This window comes from Heterodontus francisci, chromosome 43 (assembly GCF_036365525.1).
Source record: "Heterodontus francisci isolate sHetFra1 chromosome 43, sHetFra1.hap1, whole genome shotgun sequence".
NCBI classification, from domain to species: domain Eukaryota; kingdom Metazoa; phylum Chordata; class Chondrichthyes; order Heterodontiformes; family Heterodontidae; genus Heterodontus; species Heterodontus francisci.
Window position 1 is genome coordinate 46,179 of NC_090413.1, and position 23,630 is coordinate 69,808.

Sequence of the window (23,630 nt, forward strand, 5' to 3'; positions counted from 1 at the left end):
CTCTGACATTCTCTGAAACTTTCTAACACTCTCTGAAACTCTCTGAAACTGTCTGAAACTCTCTGACAATCTCTGACACTCTCTGAATCTCTCTGAATCACTCTGACACTCTGTGACACTCTCTGAAACTCTCTGACACTATCTGACACTTTCTGAATCTCTCGGACACTCTCTGAATCTCTCTGAAACTCTCCGACACTCTGTGACACTCTCTGAAACTTTCTGACACTCTCTGAAACTCTCTGAAGCTCTCTGAAACTCTCTGAAACTCTCTGACACTCTCTGACACTCTCTGAATCTCTCTGAAACTCTCTGACATTCTCTGACACTCTCTGAAGATCTCTGAAACTCTCAGACACTATCTGACACTTTCTGAAACTTTCTCGCACTCTCTGACACTCTCTGAAGATCTCTGAAACTCTCTGAAAGTCTCTGACACTCTCTGAAACTCTGTGAAACTCTCAGACACTCTCTGAAACTCTCTGACACTCTCTGAAATTCTCTGAAACTCTCTGACACTCTCTGACACTCTCTGAAACTCTCTGACCCTCTCTGACACTCTCAGACACTCTCTGACACTCTGTGACACTTTCTGAAACTCTCTGACACTATCTGACACTTTCTGAATCTCTCGGACACTCTCTGAATCTCTCTGAAACTCTCCGACACTCTGTGACACTCTCTGAAACTTTCCGGCACTCTCTGGCACTCTCTGAAAATCTCTGACACTCTCTGAAACTCTGTGACACTCTCTGAAAGACTCTGACACTCTCTGACACTCTCAGACACTCTCTGACACTCTCTGACACTTTCTGAAACTCTCTGACACTATCTGACACTTTCTGAAACTCTCGGACACTCTCTGACACACTCTGCAACTCTATGACACTCTGTGACACTCTCTGAAACTCTCTGAATCTCTCTGAAAATCTCTGACACTCTGTGACACTCTCTGAAACTCTCTGAAACTCCCTGACACTCTCTGACTCTCTCTGAAAATATCTGACACTCTCTGACACTCTGTGACACTCTCAGATACTCTCTGACTCTCTCAGACACACTCCGACACACTCAGAAACTCTCAGAAACTCTCTGGAACTCTCTGACACTCTCAGAAAGTCTCTGAAACTCTCTGACTCTCTCTGAAACTCTCTGACACTCTCTGACGCTCTCTGACACTCTCTGAAACTCTGTGACACTCTTTGACACTCTCTGACACTCACTGACTCTCTCTGAAACTCTCTGACACTCTCTGAAACTCTCTGAAACTGTCTGACACTCTCTGACAATCTCTGACACTCTCTGAATCTCTCTGAATCACTCTGACACTCTCTGACACTCTCTGAAACTCTGTGACACTCTTTGAAAGACTCTGACACTCTCTGACACTTTCTGACACTCTCTGAGACTCTCTGAAACTCTCTGAAACTGTCTGAAACTCTGACAATCTCTGACACTCTCTGAATCTCTGTGAATCACTCTGAAACTCTGTGACACTCTCTGAAACTCTCTGACACTCTCTGAAACTTTCTGACACTCTCTGAAACTCTCTGAAGCTCTCTGAAACTCTCTGAAACTCTCTGACACTCTCTGACACTCTCTGAATCTCTCTGAAACTCTCTGACATTCTCTGAAACTTTCTAACACTCTCTGAAACTCTCTGAAACTGTCTGAAACTCTCTGACAATCTCTGACACTCTCTGAATCTCTCTGAATCACTCTGACACTCTGTGACACTCTCTGAAACTCTCTGACACTCTCTGAAACTTTCTGACACTCTCTGAAACTCTCTGAAGCTCTCTGAAACTCTCTGAAACTCTCTGACACTCTCTGACACTCTCTGAATCTCTCTGAAACTCTCTGACATTCCCTGACACTCTCTGAAGATCTCTGAAACTCTCAGACACTATCTGACACTTTCTGAAACTTTCTCGCACTCTCTGACACTCTCTGAAGATCTCTGAAACTCTCTGAAGGTCTCTGACACTCTCTGAAACTCTGTGAAACTCTCTGAAACACTCTGACACTCTGACATTCTCAGACACTCTCTGACACTCTCTGACACTTTCTGAAACTCTCTGACAGTATCTGACACTTTCTGAAACTCTCGGACACTCTCTGACACACTCTGCAACTCTGTGTCACTCTGTGACACTCTCTGACACTCTCTGAATCTCTCTGAAACTCTCTGACACTCTGTGACAATCTGTAACTCTCTGAAACTCCCTGACACTCTCTGACACTCTCTGAAACTTTCTGACACTCTCTGAAACTCTCTGAACATCTCTGAAACTCTCTGAAAATCTCTGACACTCTCTGACACTCTGTGACACTCTCAGATACTCTCTGACTCCCGCAGACACACTTCGACAAACTCAGAATCTCTCAGAAACTCTCTGGCACTCTCTGACATTCTCAGAATCTCTCTGAAACTCTCTGACACTCTCTGAAGCTCTCTGAAACTCTCTGACACTGTCTGACTCTCTCTGAAACTCTCTGACACTCTCTGACACTCCCTGACACTCTCTGAAACTCTCTGACACTCTCTGAAACTCTTTGACACTCTTTGACAATCTCAGACGCTGTCTGACTCTATCTGAACCTCTCTGACACTCTCTGACACTCCCTGACACTGTCTGAAGCTCTCTGACACTCTCAGACACTCTCTGACACTCCCTGACACTCTCTGAAACTCTCTGAAACTCTCTGACACTCTCTGACACTCTGAAACTCTCTGACAATCTCTGACACTCTCAGACACTCTCTGACACTCTCTGACACTTTCTGAAACTCTCTGACACTATCTGACACTTTCTGAATCTCTCGGACACTCTCTGAATCTCTCTGAAACTCTCCGACACTCTGTCACACTCTCTGAAACTTTCTGGCACACTCTGACACTCTCTGAAGATCTCTGAAACTCTCTGAAAATCTCTGACACTCTCTGAAACTCTCTGACACTCACTGACACTCTGTGGCACTCACTGACACTCTCTGAAGATCTCTGAAACTCTCTGAATATCTCTGACACTCTCTGAAACTCTGTGACACACTCCGAAGCTCTCTGATACTCTCTGACATTCTGTGACACACTCTGAAATTCTCGAAAAGTCTATGACACTCTCTGACACTCTCTTGAAACTTTCTGACACTCTCTGAAACTCTCTGAAACTCTCTGACACTCTCAAAAACTCTCAGAAGCTCTCTGAAACTCTGAGACACTCTCTGACACTCTGTGGCACTTTCTGAAACTCTCTGACACTCTCAGCCAATCTCTGACACTCTCTGACACTTTTGGAAACTCTCTGACACTATCTGGAACTTTCTGAAACTTTCTGACACTCTCTGAATATCTCTGACACTCTCTGACTCTCTCTGACGCTCTGTGATGCTCTCTGACACTCTCTGAAACTCTTCGACACTCTCTGACACTCTCTGAAACTCTCTGATGATCTCTGACACTCTGTGACACTCTCTGAAACTCTCTGACAATCTCTGAGTCTCTCCGACACACTCAGAAACTGACAGAAACTCTCAGGCACTCTCTGACACTATCAGAAAGTCTCTGAAACTCTGTGACACGCTCTGAAACTCTTTGACACTATTTGACAATCTCAGACACTGTCTGACTCTATCTGAAACTCTCTGACACTCCCTGACACTCTCCAAAACTCTCTAGCACGCTCTGAAACTATCTGAAACTATCTGAAACACTCCGACACTCTCAGAAACTCTCAGAAGCTCTCTGAAACTCTCTGACACTCTCTGACACTCTCTGAATCTCTCAAACACTCTCTGGCACTCTCTGACACTCTCTGGCACTCTCTGACACTCTCTGAAAGTCTCTGAAACTCTCTGGCACTCTCTGAAACTCTCTGAAACTCTGTGAAACTCTCTGAGACTCTCAGACACTCTCGGACACTTTCTGAATCTCTCTGACACTCTCTGACACTCTCAGACACTCTCTGACACTCTCTGACACTTTCGGAAACTCTCTGACACTATCTTGCACTTTCTGAAACTTTCTGACACTCTCGGAATATCTCTGACACTCTCTGACTCTCTCTGACGCTCTGTGATACTCTCTGACACTCTCTGACACTCTCTGAAACTCTTCGACACTCTCTGCACTCTCAGATACTGTCTGACACTCTCTGAAACTCTCTGACACTCTCTGAATCTCTCTGCCACTCTCTGTCACTCCCTGACACTCTCTGAATCTCTCTGAAACTCTCTGACCCTCTGTGACACTCTCTGAAACTTTCTAACTTTCTCTGACACTCTCTGAAGATCTCTGAAACTCTCTGAAAATCTCTGACACTCTGTGACACTCTTTGACACTCTCTGAAAATCTCTGACATTCTCTGAGTCTCTCCGACACACTCAGAAACTGTCAGAAACTCTCAGGCACTCTCTGACACTATCAGAATGTCTCTGAAACTCTCTGACACTCTCTGAAACTCTCTGAAACTCTCTGACAATCTCAGAAAATCTCAGAAACTCTCTGAAACTCTCTGAAACTCTCTGACACTCTGTGCCAATCTCTGAAACTCTCTGACACTCTCTGACACTCGATGACTCTCTCTGAATCTCGCAGACACTCTCTGATACTCTCTGACAATCACTGACACTATCTGACACTGTCTGACAATCTCTGAAACGCTCTGACACTCACTGACACTCTGTGGCACTCTCTGACACTCTCTGAAGATCTCTGAAACTCTCTGAAACCCTCTGACACTCTCTGACACTCTCTGAAACTCTTTGACACTCTTTGACACTCTCAGACACTGTCTGACTCTCTCTGAAACTCTCTGAAACTATCTGTCACTCTCTGACATTCCCTGACACTCTCTGAAACTCTGTGACACCCTCTGAAACTCTCTGAAACTCTCGGACACTCTCTGAAACTTTCTGACACTCTCTGAAACTCTCTGAAACTCTTTGTAACTCTCTGACACTCTCAGAAACTCTCAGAAGCTCTCTGAAACTCTCTGACACTCTCTGAAACTCTCTGCCACTCTCTGACACTATCTCAGACTCTCTGAAACTCTCTGACGCTCTCTGACACTCTCTGACATTCTCTGAAACTCTCTGACACTGTCTGACAATCTCTGAAACGCTCTGACACTCACTGACACTCTGTGGCACTCTCTGACACTCTCTGAAGATCTCTGAAACTCTCTGAAACCCTCTGACACTCTCTGACACTCTCTGAAACTCTTTGACACTCTTTGACACTCTCAGACACTGTCTGACTCTCTCTGAAACTCTCTGAAACTATCTGTCACTCTCTGACATTCCCTGACACTCTCTGAAACTCTGTGACACCCTCTGAAACTCTCTGAAACTCTCGGACACTCTCTGAAACTTTCTGACACTCTCTGAAACTCTCTGAAACTCTTTGTAACTCTCCGACACTCTCAGAAACTCTCAGAAGCTCTCTGAAACTCTCTGACACTCTCTGAAACTCTCTGCCACTCTCTGACACTATCTCAGACTCTCTGAAACTCTCTGACGCTCTCTGACACTCTCTGACACTCTCTGAAACTCTCTGACACTCTCTGACACTCTCTGAAATTCTCTGACACTCTCTGACACTCTCAGACACTCTCTGACACTCTGTGACACTTTCTGAAATTCTCTGACACTATTTGACACTTTCTGAATCTCTCGGACACTCTCTGAATCTCTCTGTAACTCTCCGACACTCTGTGACACTCTCTGAAACTTTCTTTCACTCTCTGACACTCTCTGAAGATCTCTGGCACTCTCTGAAAATCTCTGACACTCTCTGAAACTCTGTGACACTCTCTGAAAGACTCTGACACTCTCTGACACTCTCAGACACTCTCTGACACTCTCTGACACATTCTGAAACTCTCTGACACTATCTGACTCTTCCTGAAACTCTCGGACACTCTCTGACACACTCTGCAACACTATGACACTCTGTGACACTCTCTGACAATCTCTGAATCTCTCTGAAAAGCTCTGAAACTCTGTGACACTCTCAGAAACTCTCTGAAACTCCCTGAAACTCTCTGACACTCTCTGAAACTTTCTGACACTCTCTGACACTCTCTGAACATCTCTGAAATTCTCTGACACACTCTGACACTCTGTGACACTCTCAGATACTCTCTGACTCTCTCAGACACACTCCGACACACTCAGAATCTCTCAGAAACTCTCTGGAACTCTCTGACACTCTCAGAAAGTCTCTGAAACTCTCTGAAACTCTCTGAAACTCTCTGACACTCTCTGACACTCTCTGACGCTCTCTGACACTCTCTGAAACTCTGTGAAAGTCTTTGACACTCTCTGACACTCACTGACTCTCTCTGAAACTCTCTGACACTCTCTGAAACTCTCTGAAACTGTCTGAAACTCTCTGTCAATCTCTGACACTCTCTGTATCTCTCTGAATCACTCTGACACTCTGTGACACTCTCTGAAACTCTCTGACAATCTCTGAAACTTTCTGACACTCTCTGAAACTCTCTGAAGCTCTCTGAAACTCTCTGAAACTCTCTGACTCTCTCAGAAACACTCAGAAACACCTTGAAACTCTCTGAGACTCTCTGGCACTCTCTGAGACTCTCTGAAACTCTCTGACACTCTCTGAAACTCTCTGAAACTCTCTGACACTCTCTGAAACTCTCTGACAATCTCTGGCACTCTCAGACACTCTCAGACACTCTCTGAAGATCTCTGAAACTTTCTGACACTATCTGACACTCTCTGAATCTCTCTGAAACTCTCCGACACTCTGTGACACTATCTGAAACTTTCTCGCACTCTCTGACACTCTCTGAAGATCTCTGAAAATCTCTGACACTCTCTGAAACTCTGTGAAACTCTCTGAAACACTCTGAAACTATCTGACATTCTCTGAAACCCTCTGAAACTCTTTGTAACTCTCTGAAACTCTCAGAAACTCTCAGAAGCTCTCTGAAACTCTCTGACACTCTCTGACACTCTCTGAAACTCTCAGACACTCTCAGACACTCTCTGACACTCTCTGACACTATCTGAGACTCTCTGAAACTCTCTGACACTCTCTGACACTCTCTGAAACTGTCTGAAACTCTCTGACACTCTCTGACACTCTCTGAAAGTCTCTGACACTCTCTGACACTCTCTGACACTCTCTGAAACTCTCTGAAACTCTCTGACACTCTCAGACACTTTCTGACACTCTGTGACACTTTCTGAAACTCTCTGACACTATCTGACACTTTCTGCATCTCTCGGACACTCTCTGAATCTCTCTGAAACTCTCCGACACTCTGTGACACTCTCTGAAACTTTCTGGCACTCTCTGACACTCTCTGAAGATCTCTGACACTTTCTGAAACTCTCTGACACTATCTGATTCTTTCTGAAACTCTCGGACACTCTCTGACACACTCTGCAACTCTATGACACTCTGTGACACTCTCTGACACTCTCTGAATCTCTCTGAAAAGCTCTGACACTCTGTGACACTCTCTGAAACACTCTGAAACTCACTGACACTCTCTGACTCTCTCTGAAACTTTCTGACACTCTCTGAACATCTCTGAAACTCTCTGAAAATCTCTGACACTCTCTGACACTCTGTGACACTCTCAGATACTCTCTGACTCTTTCAGACACACACCGACACATTCAGAAACTCCCAGAAACTCTCTGGAACTCTCTGACACTCTCAGGAAGTCTCTGAAACACTCTGACACTCTCTGAAGCTCTCTGACACTCTCTGACGCTCTCTGACACTCTCTGAAACTCTGTGACACTCTTTGACACTCTCAGACACTCACTGACTCTCTCTGAAACTCTCTGACACTCTCTGACACTCTCAGACACTCTCTGACACTCTCTGACACTTTCTGAAACTCTCTGACAGTATCTGACACTTTCTGAATCTCTCGGACACTCTCTGAATCTCTCTGAAACTCTCCGACACTCTGTGACACTCTCTGAAACGTTCTGGCACTCTCTGACACTCTCTGAATATCTCTGGCACTCCCTGACACTCTCAGACACTCTCTGCCACTCTCTGACACTTTCTGAAACTCTCTGACACTATCTGACTCTTTCTGAAACTCTCGGACACTCTCTGACACACTCTGCAACTCTATGACACTCTGTGACACTCTCTGACACTCTCTGAATCTCTCTGAAAAGCTCTGGCACTCTGTGACACTCTCTGAAACTCTCTGAAACTCCCTGACACTCCCTGACTCTCTCTGAAACTTTCTGACACTCTCTGACACTCTCAAAACATCTCTGAAACTCTCTGAAAATCTCTGACACTCTCTGACACTCTGTGACACTCTCAGATACTCTCTGACTCTCTCAGACACACTCAGAAACTCTATGAAACTCTCTGGAACTCTCTGACACTCTCAGAAAGTCTCTGAAACTCTCTGACACTCTCTGAAACTCTCTGACACTCTCTGACGCTCCCTGACACTCTCTGAAACTCTGTGACACTCTTTGTTACTCTCTGACACTCACTGACTCTCTCTGAAACTCTCTGACACACTCTGAAACTCTCTGAAACTGTCTGACACTCTCTGACAATCTCTGACACTCTCTGAATCTCTCTGAATCACTCTGACACTCTGTGACACTCTCTGAAACTATCTGACACACTCTGAAACTTTCTGACACTCTCTGAAACTCTCTGAAGCTCTCTGAAACTCTCTGACACTCTCTGACACTCTCTGAAACTCTCTGAAACTCTCTGACACTCTCTGACACTCTCTGAAACTCTCTGACAATCTCTGGCACTCTCAGACACTCTCAGACACTCTCTGAAGATCTCTGAAACTCTCAGACACTCTCTGAAACTCTCTGAAACTGTCTGACACTCTCTGACAATCTCTGACACTCTCTGAATCTCTCTGAATCACTCTTACACTCTGTGACACTCTCTGAAACTATCTGACACACTCTGAAACTTTCGGACACTCTCTGAAACTCTCTGAAGCTCTCTGAAACTCTCTGACACTCTCTGACACTATCTGAGACTCTCTGAAACTCTCTGACACTCTCTGAAACTGTCTGAATCTCTCTGACACTCTCTGACACTCTCTGAAAGTCTCTGACACTCTCTGACACTCTCTGACACTCTCTGAAACTCTCTGACACTCTCTGACACTCTCAGACACTCTCTGACACTCTGTGACACTTTCTGAAACTCTCTGACACTATCTGACACTTTCTGAAACTCTCGTACACTCTCTGAATCTCTCTGGCACTCTCTGACACTCTCTGAAGATCTCTGACACTTTCTGACACTCTCTGACACTATCTGATTCTTTCTGAAACTCTCGGACACTCTCTGACACACTCTGCAACTCTATGACACTCTGTGACACTCTCTGACACTCTCTGAATCTCTCTGAAAAGCTCTGACACTCTGTGACACTCTCTGAAACTCTCTGAAACTCACTGACACTCTCTGACTATCTCTGAAACTTTCTGACACTCTCTGACACTCTCTGAACATCTCTGAAACTCTCTGAAAATCTCTGACACTCCCTGACACTCTGTGACACTCTCAGATACTCTCTGACACATTCTGAAACTCTCTGACACTATCTGACTCTTTCTGAAACTCTCGGACACTCTCTGACACACTCTGCAACTCTATGACACTCTGTGACACTCTGTGACACTCTCTGACACTCTCTGAAACTCTCTGAAACTCTCTGACACTCTTTGACACTCTCAGACACTCTCTGACACTCTGTGACACTTTCTGAAACTCTGACACTATCTGACACTTTCTGCATCTCTCGGACACTCTCTGAAACTCTCTGAAACTCTCCGACACTCTGTGACACACTCTGAAACTTTCTGGCACTCTCTGACACTCTCTGAAGATCTCTGAAACTCTCTGAAACTCTCTGACACTATCTGACACTTTCTGAATCTCTCGGACACTCTCTGAATCTCTCTGAAACTCTCCGACACTCTGTGACACTCTCTGACACTTTCTGACACTCTCTGACACTATCTGATTCTTTCTGAAACTCTCGGACACTCTCTGACACACTCTGCAACTCTATGACACTCTGTGACACCCTCTGACACTCTCTGAATCTCTCTGAAAAGCTCTGACACTCTGTGACACTCTCTGAAACTCTCTGAAACTCACTGACACTCTCTGACTCTCTCTGAAACTTTCTGACACTCTGTGACACTCTCTGAACATCTCTGAAACTCTCTGAAAATCTCTGACACTCTCTGACGCTCCCTGACACTCTCTGAAACTCTGTGACACTCTTTGTTACTCTCTGACACTCACTGACTCTGTCTGAAACTCTCTGACACTCTCTGAAACTCTCTGAAACTGTCTGACACTCTCTGACAATCTCTGACACTCTCTGAATCTCTCTGAATCACTCTGACACTCTGTGACACTCTCTGAAACTATCTGACACACTCTGAAACTTTCTGACACTCTCTGAAACTCTCTGACACTATCTGACACTTTCTGAATCTCTCGGACACTCTCTGAATCTCTCTGAAACTCTCCGACACTCTGTGACACTCTCTGACACTTTCTGACACTCTCTGACACTATCTGATTCTTTCTGAAACTCTCGGACACTCTCTGACACACTCTGCAACTCTATGACACTCTGTGACACCCTCTGACACTCTCTGAATCTCTCTGAAAAGCTCTGACACTCTGTGACACTCTGACGCTCCCTGACACTCTCTGAAACTCTGTGACACTCTTTGTTACTCTCTGACACTCACTGACTCTCTCTGAAACTCTCTGACACTCTCTGAAACTCTCTGAAACTGTCTGACACTCTCTGACAATCTCTGACACTCTCTGAATCTCTCTGAATCACTCTGACACTCTGTGACACTCTCTGAAACTATCTGACACACTCTGAAACTTTCTGACACTCTCTGAAACTCTCTGAAACTCTCTGACACTATCTGACACTTTCTGAATCTCTCGGACACTCTCTGAATCTCTCTGAAACTCTCCGACACTCTGTGACACTCTCTGACACTTTCTGACACTCTCTGACACTATCTGATTCTTTCTGAAACTCTCGGACACTCTCTGACACACTCTGCAACTCTATGACACTCTGTGACACTCTCTGACACTCTCTGAATCTCTCTGAAAAGCTCTGACACTCTGTGACACTCTCTGAAACTATCTGACACACTCTGAAACTTTCTGACACTCTCTGAAACTCTCTGACACTCTCTGAAACTCTCTGAAACTGTCTGACACTCTCTGACAATCTCTGACACTCTCTGAATCTCTCTGAATCACTCTGACACTCTGTGACACTCTCTGAAACTATCTGACACACTCTGAAACTTTCTGACACTCTCTGAAACTCTCTGAAGCTCTCTGAAACTCTCTGACACTCTCTGACACTCTCTGAAACTCTCTGAAACTCTCTGACACTCTCTGACACTCTCTGAAACTCTCTGACAATCTCTGGCACTCTCAGACACTCTCAGACACTCTCTGAAGATCTCTGAAACTCTCAGACACTCTCTGAAACTCTCTGAAACTGTCTGACACTCTCTGACAATCTCTGACACTCTCTGAATCTCTCTGAATCACTCTTACACTCTGTGACACTCTCTGAAACTATCTGACACACTCTGAAACTTTCGGACACTCTCTGAAACTCTCTGAAGCTCTCTGAAACTCTCTGACACTCTCTGACACTATCTGAGACTCTCTGAAACTCTCTGACACTCTCTGACACTCTCTGAAACTGTCTGAATCTCTCTGACACTCTCTGACACTCTCTGAAAGTCTCTGACACTCTCTGACACTCTCTGACACTCTCTGAAACTCTCTGACACTCTCTGACACTCTCAGACACTCTCTGACACTCTGTGACACTTTCTGAAACTCTCTGACACTATCTGACACTTTCTGAAACTCTCGTACACTCTCTGAATCTCTCTGGCACTCTCTGACACTCTCTGAAGATCTCTGACACTTTCTGACACTCTCTGACACTATCTGATTCTTTCTGAAACTCTCGGACACTCTCTGACACACTCTGCAACTCTATGACACTCTGTGACACTCTCTGACACTCTCTGAATCTCTCTGAAAAGCTCTGACACTCTGTGACACTCTCTGAAACTCTCTGAAACTCACTGACACTCTCTGACTATCTCTGAAACTTTCTGACACTCTCTGACACTCTCTGAACATCTCTGAAACTCTCTGAAAATCTCTGACACTCCCTGACACTCTGTGACACTCTCAGATACTCTCTGACACATTCTGAAACTCTCTGACACTATCTGACTCTTTCTGAAACTCTCGGACACTCTCTGACACACTCTGCAACTCTATGACACTCTGTGACACTCTGTGACACTCTCTGACACTCTCTGAAACTCTCTGAAACTCTCTGACACTCTTTGACACTCTCAGACACTCTCTGACACTCTGTGACACTTTCTGAAACTCTGACACTATCTGACACTTTCTGCATCTCTCGGACACTCTCTGAAACTCTCTGAAACTCTCCGACACTCTGTGACACACTCTGAAACTTTCTGGCACTCTCTGACACTCTCTGAAGATCTCTGAAACTCTCTGAAACTCTCTGACACTATCTGACACTTTCTGAATCTCTCGGACACTCTCTGAATCTCTCTGAAACTCTCCGACACTCTGTGACACTCTCTGACACTTTCTGACACTCTCTGACACTATCTGATTCTTTCTGAAACTCTCGGACACTCTCTGACACACTCTGCAACTCTATGACACTCTGTGACACCCTCTGACACTCTCTGAATCTCTCTGAAAAGCTCTGACACTCTGTGACACTCTCTGAAACTCTCTGAAACTCACTGACACTCTCTGACTCTCTCTGAAACTTTCTGACACTCTGTGACACTCTCTGAACATCTCTGAAACTCTCTGAAAATCTCTGACACTCTCTGACGCTCCCTGACACTCTCTGAAACTCTGTGACACTCTTTGTTACTCTCTGACACTCACTGACTCTGTCTGAAACTCTCTGACACTCTCTGAAACTCTCTGAAACTGTCTGACACTCTCTGACAATCTCTGACACTCTCTGAATCTCTCTGAATCACTCTGACACTCTGTGACACTCTCTGAAACTATCTGACACACTCTGAAACTTTCTGACACTCTCTGAAACTCTCTGACACTATCTGACACTTTCTGAATCTCTCGGACACTCTCTGAATCTCTCTGAAACTCTCCGACACTCTGTGACACTCTCTGACACTTTCTGACACTCTCTGACACTATCTGATTCTTTCTGAAAATCTCGGACACTCTCTGACACACTCTGCAACTCTATGACACTCTGTGACACCCTCTGACACTCTCTGAATCTCTCTGAAAAGCTCTGACACTCTGTGACACTCTGACGCTCCCTGACACTCTCTGAAACTCTGTGACACTCTTTGTTACTCTCTGACACTCACTGACTCTCTCTGAAACTCTCTGACACTCTCTGAAACTCTCTGAAACTGTCTGACACTCTCTGACAATCTCTGACACTCTCTGTCTGAATCTCTCTGAATCACTCTGACACTCTGTGACACTCTCTGAAACTATCTGACACACTCTGAAACTTTCTGACACTCTCTGAAACTCTCTGAAACTCTCTGACACTATCTGACACTTTCTGAATATCTCGGACACTCTCTGAATCTCTCTGAAACTCTCCGACACTCTGTGACACTCTCTGACACTTTCTGACACTCTCTGACACTATCTGATTCTTTCTGAAACTCTCGGACACTCTCTGACACACTCTGCAACTCTATGACACTCTGTGACACCCTCTGACACGCTCTGAATCTCTCTGAAACTGTCTGACACTCTCTGACAATCTCTGACACTCTCTGAATCTCTCTGAATCACTCTTACACTCTGTGACACTCTCTGAAACTATCTGACACACTCTGAAACTTTCGGACACTCTCTGAAACTCTCTGAAGCTCTCTGAAACTCTCTGACACTCTCTGACACTATCTGAGACTCTCTGAAACTCTCTGACACTCTCTGACACTCTCTGAAACTGTCTGAATCTCTCTGACACTCTCTGACACTCTCTGAAAGTCTCTGACACTCTCTGACACTCTCTGACACTCTCTGAAACTCTCTGACACTCTCTGACACTCTCAGACACTCTCTGACACTCTGTGACACTTTCTGAAACTCTCTGACACTATCTGACACTTTCTGAAACTCTCGTACACTCTCTGAATCTCTCTGGCACTCTCTGACACTCTCTGAAGATCTCTGACACTTTCTGACACTCTCTGACACTATCTGATTCTTTCTGAAACTCTCGGACACTCTCTGACACACTCTGCAACTCTATGACACTCTGTGACACTCTCTGACACTCTCTGAATCTCTCTGAAAAGCTCTGACACTCTGTGACACTCTCTGAAACTCTCTGAAACTCACTGACACTCTCTGACTATCTCTGAAACTTTCTGACACTCTCTGACACTCTCTGAACATCTCTGAAACTCTCTGAAAATCTCTGACACTCCCTGACACTCTGTGACACTCTCAGATACTCTCTGACACATTCTGAAACTCTCTGACACTATCTGACTCTTTCTGAAACTCTCGGACACTCTCTGACACACTCTGCAACTCTATGACACTCTGTGACACTCTGTGACACTCTCTGACACTCTCTGAAACTCTCTGAAACTCTCTGACACTCTTTGACACTCTCAGACACTCTCTGACACTCTGTGACACTTTCTGAAACTCTGACACTATCTGACACTTTCTGCATCTCTCGGACACTCTCTGAAACTCTCTGAAACTCTCCGACACTCTGTGACACACTCTGAAACTTTCTGGCACTCTCTGACACTCTCTGAAGATCTCTGAAACTCTCTGAAACTCTCTGACACTATCTGACACTTTCTGAATCTCTCGGACACTCTCTGAATCTCTCTGAAACTCTCCGACACTCTGTGACACTCTCTGACACTTTCTGACACTCTCTGACACTATCTGATTCTTTCTGAAACTCTCGGACACTCTCTGACACACTCTGCAACTCTATGACACTCTGTGACACCCTCTGACACTCTCTGAATCTCTCTGAAAAGCTCTGACACTCTGTGACACTCTCTGAAACTCTCTGAAACTCACTGACACTCTCTGACTCTCTCTGAAACTTTCTGACACTCTGTGACACTCTCTGAACATCTCTGAAACTCTCTGAAAATCTCTGACACTCTCTGACGCTCCCTGACACTCTCTGAAACTCTGTGACACTCTTTGTTACTCTCTGACACTCACTGACTCTGTCTGAAACTCTCTGACACTCTCTGAAACTCTCTGAAACTGTCTGACACTCTCTGACAATCTCTGACACTCTCTGAATCTCTCTGAATCACTCTGACACTCTGTGACACTCTCTGAAACTATCTGACACACTCTGAAACTTTCTGACACTCTCTGAAACTCTCTGACACTATCTGACACTTTCTGAATCTCTCGGACACTCTCTGAATCTCTCTGAAACTCTCCGACACTCTGTGACACTCTCTGACACTTTCTGACACTCTCTGACACTATCTGATTCTTTCTGAAACTCTCGGACACTCTCTGACACACTCTGCAACTCTATGACACTCTGTGACACCCTCTGACACTCTCTGAATCTCTCTGAAAAGCTCTGACACTCTGTGACACTCTGACGCTCCCTGACACTCTCTGAAACTCTGTGACACTCTTTGTTACTCTCTGACACTCACTGACTCTCTCTGAAACTCTCTGACACTCTCTGAAACTCTCTGAAACTGTCTGACACTCTCTGACAATCTCTGACACTCTCTGAATCTCTCTGAATCACTCTGACACTCTGTGACACTCTCTGAACATCTCTGAAACTCTCTGAAAATCTCTGACACTCTCTGACACTCTGTGACACTCTCAGATACTCTCTGACTCTCTCAGACACACTCCGACACATTCAGAAACTCCTAGAAACTCTCTGGAACTCTCTGACACTCTCAGGAAGTCTCTGAAACACTCTGACACTCTCTGAAACTCTCTGACACTCTCTGCCGCTCTCTGACACTCTCTGAAACTCTGTGACACTCTTTGACACTCTCAGACACTCACTGACTCTCTCTGAAACTCTCTGACACTCTCTGACACTCTCTGAAACTCTCTGACACTCTCTGACAATCTCTGAACATCTCTGAAACTCTCTGAAAATCTCTGACACTCTCTGACACTCTGTGACACTCTCAGATACTCTCTGACTCTCTCAGACACACTCCGACACATTCAGAAACTCCTAGAAACTCTCTGGAACTCTCTGACACTCTCAGGAAGTCTCTGAAACACTCTGACACTCTCTGAAACTCTCTGACACTCTCTGACGCTCCCTGACACTCTCTGAAACTCTGTGACACTCTTTGTTACTCTCTGACACTCACTGACTCTCTCTGAAACTCTCTGACACTCTCTGAAACTCTCTGAAACTGTCTGACACTCTCTGACAATCTCTGACACTCTCTGACTCTCTCTGAAACTTTCTGACACTCTCTGACACTCTCTGAACATCTCTGAAACTCTCTGAAAATCTCTGACACTCTCTGACACTCTGTGACACTCTCAGATACTCTCTGACTCTCTCAGACACACTCCGACACATTCAGAAACTCCTAGAAACTCTCTGACACTCTCTGACAATCTCAGACATTCTCTGACACTCTGTGACACTTTCTGAAACTCTCTGACACTATCTGACACTTTCTGAATCTCTCGGCCACTCTCTGAATCTCTCTGAAACTCTCCGACACTCTGTGACACTCTCTGAAACGTTCTGGCAATCTCTGACACTCTCTGAATATCTCTGGCACTCCCTGACACTCTCAGACACTCTCTGCCACTCTCTGACACTTTCTGAAACTCTCTGACACTATCTGACTCTTTCTGAAACTCTCGGACACTCTCTGACACACTCTGCAACTCTATGACACTCTGTGACACTCTCTGACACTCTCTGAATCTCTCTGAAAAGCTCTGACACTCTGTGACACTCTCTGAAACTCTCTGAAACTCCCTGACACTCCCTGACTCTCTCTGAAACTTTCTGACACTCTCCGACACTCTCAAAACATCTCTGAAACTCTCTGAAAATCTCTGACACTCTCTGACACTCTGTGACACTCTCAGATACTCTCTGACTCTCTCAGACACACTCCGACACACTCAGAAACTCTCAGAAACTCTCTGGAACTCTCTGTACACTCTCAGAAAGTCTCTGAAACTCTCTGACACTCTCTGAAACTCTCTGACACTCTCTGACGCTCCCTGACACTCTCTGAAACTCTGTGACACTCTTTGTTACTCTCTGACACTCACTGACTCTCTCTGAAACTCTCTGACACTCTCTGAAACTCTCTGAAACTGTCTGACACTCTCTGACAATCTCTGACACTCTCTGAATCTCTCTGACACTCTGTGACACTCTCTGAAACTATCTGACACACTCTGAAACTTTCTGACACTCTCTGAAACTCTCTGAAGCTCTCTGAAACTCTCTGAAACTCTCTGACACTATCTGACACTTTCTGAATCTCTCGGACACTCTCTGAATCTCTCTGAAACTCTCCGACACTCTGTGACACTCTCTGACACTTTCTGACACTCTCTGACACTATCTGATTCTTTCTGAAACTCTCGGACACTCTCTGACACACTCTGCAACTCTATGACACTCTGTGACACCCTCTGACACTCTCTGAATCTCTCTGAAAAGCTCTGACACTCTGTGACACTCTCTGAAACTCTCTGAAACTCACTGACACTCTCTGACTCTCTCTGAAACTTTCTGACACTCTCTGACACTCTCTGAACATCTCTGAAACTCTCTGAAACTCTCTGACACTCTCTGCCGCTCTCTGACACTCTCTGAAACTCTGTGACACTCTTTGACACTCTCAGACACTCACTGACTCTCTCTGAAACTCTCTGACACTCTCTGACACTCTCTGAAACTCTCTGACACTCTCTGACACTCTCAGACACTCTCTGACACTCTGTGACACTTTCTGAAACTCTCTGACACTATCTGACACATTCTGAATCTCTCGGCCACTCTCTGAATCTCTCTGAAGCTCTCCGTCACTCTGTGACACTCTCTGAAACGTTCTGGCAATCTCTGACACTCTCTGAATATCTCTGGCACTCCCTGACACTCTCAGACACTCTCTGCCACTCTCTGACACTTTCTGAAACTCTCTGACACTATCTGACTCTTTCTGAAACTCTCGGACACTCTCTGACACACTCTGCAACTCTATGACACTCTGTGACACTCTCTGACACTCTCTGAATCTCTCTGAAAAGCTCTGACACTCTGTGACACTCTCTGAAACTCTCTGAAACTCCCTGACACTCCCTGACTCTCTCTGAAACTTTCTGACACTCTCCGACACTCTCAAAACATCTCTGAAACTCTCTGAAAATCTCTGACACTCTCTGACACTCTGTGACACTCTCAGATACTCTCTGACTCTCTCAGACACACTCCGACACACTCAGAAACTCTCAGAAACTCTCTGGAACTCTCTGACACTCTCAGAATGTCTCTGAAACTCTCTGACACTCTCTGAAACTCTCTGACACTCTCTGACGCTCCCTGACACTCTCTGAAACTCTGTGACACTCTTTGTTACTCTCTGACACTCACTGACTCTCTCTGAAACTCTCTGACACTCTCTGAAACTCTCTGAAACTGTCTGACACTCTCTGACAATCTCTGACACTCTCTGAATCTCTCTGACACTCTGTGACACTCTCTGAAACTATCTGACACACTCTGAAACTTTCTGACACTCTCTGAAACTCTCTGAAGCTCTCTGAAACTCTCTGACACTCTCTGACACTCTCTGAAACTCTCTGAAACTCTCTGACACTCTCTGACACTCTCTGAAACTCTCTGACAATCTCTGGCACTCTCAGACACTCTCAGACACTCTCAGACACTCTCTGAAGATCTCTGAAACTCTCAGACACTATCTGACACTCTCTGACACTCTCTGACACTCTCAGACACTCTCTGACACTCTCTGACACTCTCAGACACTCTGACACTCTCTGACACTCTCTGAAACTCTCAGACACTCTCAGACACTCTCTGACACTCTCTGACACTATCTGAGACTCTCTGATACTCTCTGACACTCTCTGACACTCTCTGAAACTGTCTGAAACTCTCTGACACTCTCTGACACTCTCTGAAAGTCTCTGACACTCTCTGACACTCTCTGACACTCTCTGAAACTCTCTGACACTCTCTGACACTCTCAGACACTCTCTGACACTCTGTGACACTTTCCGAAACTCTCTGACACTATCTGACACTTTCTGCATCTCTCGGACACTCTCTGAATCTCTCTGAAATTCTCCGACACTCTGTGACACTCTCTGAAACTTTCTGGCACTCTCTGACACTCTCTGAAGATCTCTGACACTTTCTGACACTCTCTGACACTATCTGATTTTTTCTGAAACTCTCGGACACTCTCTGAAACTCTCTGAATCTCTCTGAAAAGCTCTGACACTCTGTGACACTCTCTGAAACTCTCTGAAACTCACTGACACTCTCTGACTCTCTCTGAAACTTTCTGACACTCTCTGACACTCTCTGAACATCTCTGAAACTCTCTGAAAATCTCTGACACTCTCTGACACTCTGTGACACTCTCAGATACTCTCTGACTATCTCAGACACACTCCGACACATTCAGAAACTCTCAGAAACACTCATGAACTCTCTGACACTCTCAGGAAGTCTCTGAAATACTCTGACACTCTCTGAAACTCTCTGACACTCTCTGACGCTCTCTGACACTCTCTGAAACTCTGTGACACTCTTTGACACTCTCTGACACTCACTGACTCTCTCTGAAACTCACTGACACTCTCTGACACTCTCTGAAACTCCCTGACACTCTCTGACACTCTCAGACACTCTCTGACACTCTGTGACACTTTCTGAAACTCTCTGACACTATCTGACACTTTCTGAATCTCTCGGACACTCTCTGAATCTCTCTGAAACTCTCCGACACTCTGTGACACTCTCTGAAACGTTCTGGCACTCTCTGACACTCTCTGAATATCTCTGGCACTCCCTGACACTCTCAGACACTCTCTGCCACTCTCTGACACTTTCTGAAACTCTCTGACACTATCTGACTCTTTCTGAAACTCTCGGACACTCTCTGACACACTCTGCAACTCTATGACACTCTGTGACACTCTCTGACACTCTCTGAATCTCTCTGAAAAGCTCTGACACTCTGTGACACTCTCTGAAACTCTCTGAAACTCCCTGACACTCCCTGACTCTCTCTGAAACTTTCTGACACTCTCTGACACTCTCTGAAACTTTCTGGCACTCTCTGACACTCTCTGAAGATCTCTGACACTTTCTGACACTCTCTGACACTATCTGATTCTTTCTGAAACTCTCGGACACTCTCTGACACACTCTGCAACTCTATGACACTCTGTGACACTCTCTGACGCTCTCTGAATCTCTCTGAAAAGCTCTGACACTCTGTGACACTCTCTGAAACTCTCTGAAACTCACTTACATTCTCTGACTCTCTCTGAAACTTTCTGACACTCTCTGACACTCTCTGAACATCTCTGAAACTCTCTGAAAATCTCTGACACTCTGTGACACTCTCAGATACTCTCTGACTATCTCAGACACACTCCGACACATTCAGAAACTCTCAGAAACTCTCTGGAACTCTCTGACACTCTCAGGAAGTCTCTGAAACACTCTGACACTCTCTGAAACTCTCTGACACTCTCTGACGCTCTCTGACACTCTCTGAAACTCTGTGACACTCTTTGACACTCTCTGACACTCACTGACTCTCTCTGAAACCCTCTGACACTCTCTGACACTCTCGGAAACTCTCTGACACTCTCTGACAATCTCAGACACACTCTGACACTCTGTGACACTTTCTGAAACTCTCTGACACTATCTGACACTTTCTGCATCTCTCGGACACTCTCTGAATCTCTCTGAAACTCTCCGACTCTCTGTGACACTCTCTGAAACTTTCTGGCACTCTCTGACACTCTCTGAAGATCTCTGAAACTCTCTGAAACTCTCTGACACTATCTGACAATTTCTGAATCTCTCGGACACTCTCTGAATCTCTCTGAAACTCTCCGACACTCTGTGACACTCTCTGAAACTTTCTGACACTCTCTGAAACTCTCTGAAACTCTTTGTAACTCTCCGACACTCTCAGAAACTCTCAGAAGCTCTCTGAAACTCTCTGACACTCTCTGAAACTCTCTGCCACTCTCTGACACTATCTCAGACTCTCTGAAACTCTCTGACGCTCTCTGACACTCTCTGACACTCTCTGAAACTCTCTGACACTCTCTGACACTCTCTGAAATTCTCTGACACTCTCTGACACTCTCAGACACTCTCTGACACTCTGTGACACTTTCTGAAATTCTCTGACACTATTTGACACTTTCTGAATCTCTCGGACACTCTCTGAATCTCTCTGTAGCTCTCCGACACTCTGTGACACTCTCTGAAACTTTCTTTCACTCTCTGACACTCTCTGAAGATCTCTGGCACTCTCTGAAAATCTCTGACACTCTCTGAAACTCTGTGACACTCTCTGAAAGACTCTGACACTCTCTGACACTCTCAGACACTCTCTGACACTCTCTGACACATTCTGAAACTCTCTGACACTATCTGACTCTTCCTGAAACTCTCGGACACTCTCTGACACACTCTGCAACTCTATGACACTCTGTGACACTCTCTGACAATCTCTGAATCTCTCTGAAAAGCTCTGAAACTCTGTGACACTCTCAGAAACTCTCTGAAACTCCCTGAAACTCTCTGACACTCTCTGAAACTTTCTGACACTCTCTGACACTCTCTGAACATCTCTGAAATTCTCTGAAAATCTCTGACACACTCTGACACTCTGTGACACTCTCAGATACTCTCTGACTCTCTCAGACACACTCCGACACACTCAGAATCTCTCAGAAACTCTCTGGAACTCTCTGACACTCTCAGAAAGTCTCTGAAACTCTCTGAAACTCTCTGAAACTCTCTGACACTCTCTGACGCTCTCTGACACTCTCTGAAACTCTGTGAAAGTCTTTGACACTCTCTGACACTCACTGACTCTCTCTGAAACTCTCTGACACTCTCTGAAACTCTCTGAAACTGTCTGAAACTCTCTGTCAATCTCTGACACTCTCTGTATCTCTCTGAATCACTCTGACACTCTGTGACACTCTCTGAAACTCTCTGACAATCTCTGAAACTTTCTGACACTCTCTGAAACTCTCTGAAGCTCTCTGAAACTCTCTGAAACTCTCTGACTCTCTCAGAAACACTCAGAAACACCCTGAAACTCTCTGAGACTCTCTGGCACTCTCTGAGACTCTCTGAAACTCTCTGACACTCTCTGAAACTCTCTGAAACTCTCTGACACTCTCTGAAACTCTCTGACAATCTCTGGCACTCTCAGACACTCTCAGACACTCTCTGAAGATCTCTGAAACTTTCTGACACTATCTGACACTCTCTGAATCTCTCTGAAACTCTCCGACACTCTGTGACACTATCTGAAACTTTCTCGCACTCTCTGACACTCTCTGAAGATCTCTGAAAATCTCTGACACTCTCTGAAACTCTGTGAAACTCTCTGAAACACTCTGAAACTATCTGACATTCTCTGAAACCCTCTGAAACTCTTTGTAACTCTCTGAAACTCTCAGAAACTCTCAGAAGCTCTCTGAAACTCTCTGACACTCTCTGACACTCTCTGAAACTCTCAGACACTCTCAGACACTCTCTGACACTCTCTGACACTATCTGAGACTCTCTGAAACTCTCTGACACTCTCTGACACTCTCTGAAACTGTCTGAAACTCTCCGACACTCTCTGACACTCTCTGAAAGTCTCTGACACTCTCTGACACTCTCTGACACTCTCTGAAACTCTCTGAAACTCTCTGACACTCTCAGACACTTTCTGACACTCTGTGACACTTTCTGAAACTCTCTGACACTATCTGACACTTTCTGCATCTCTCGGACACTCTCTGAATCTCTCTGAAACTCTCCGACACTCTGTGACACTCTCTGAAACTTTCTGGCACTCTCTGACACTCTCTGAAGATCTCTGACACTTTCTGAAACTCTCTGACACTATCTGATTCTTTCTGAAACTCTCGGACACTCTCTGACACACTCTGCAACTCTATGACACTCTGTGACACTCTCTGACACTCTCTGAATCTCTCTGAAAAGCTCTGACACTCTGTGACACTCTCTGAAACACTCTGAAACTCACTGACACTCTCTGAAACTTTCTGACACTCTCTGAACATCTCTGAAACTCTCTGAAAATCTCTGACACTCTCTGACACTCTGTGACACTCTCAGATACTCTCTGACTCTTTCAGACACACACCGACACATTCAGAAACTCCCAGAAACTCTCTGGAACTCTCTGACACTCTCAGGAAGTCTCTGAAACACTCTGACACTCTCTGAAGCTCTCTGACACTCTCTGAC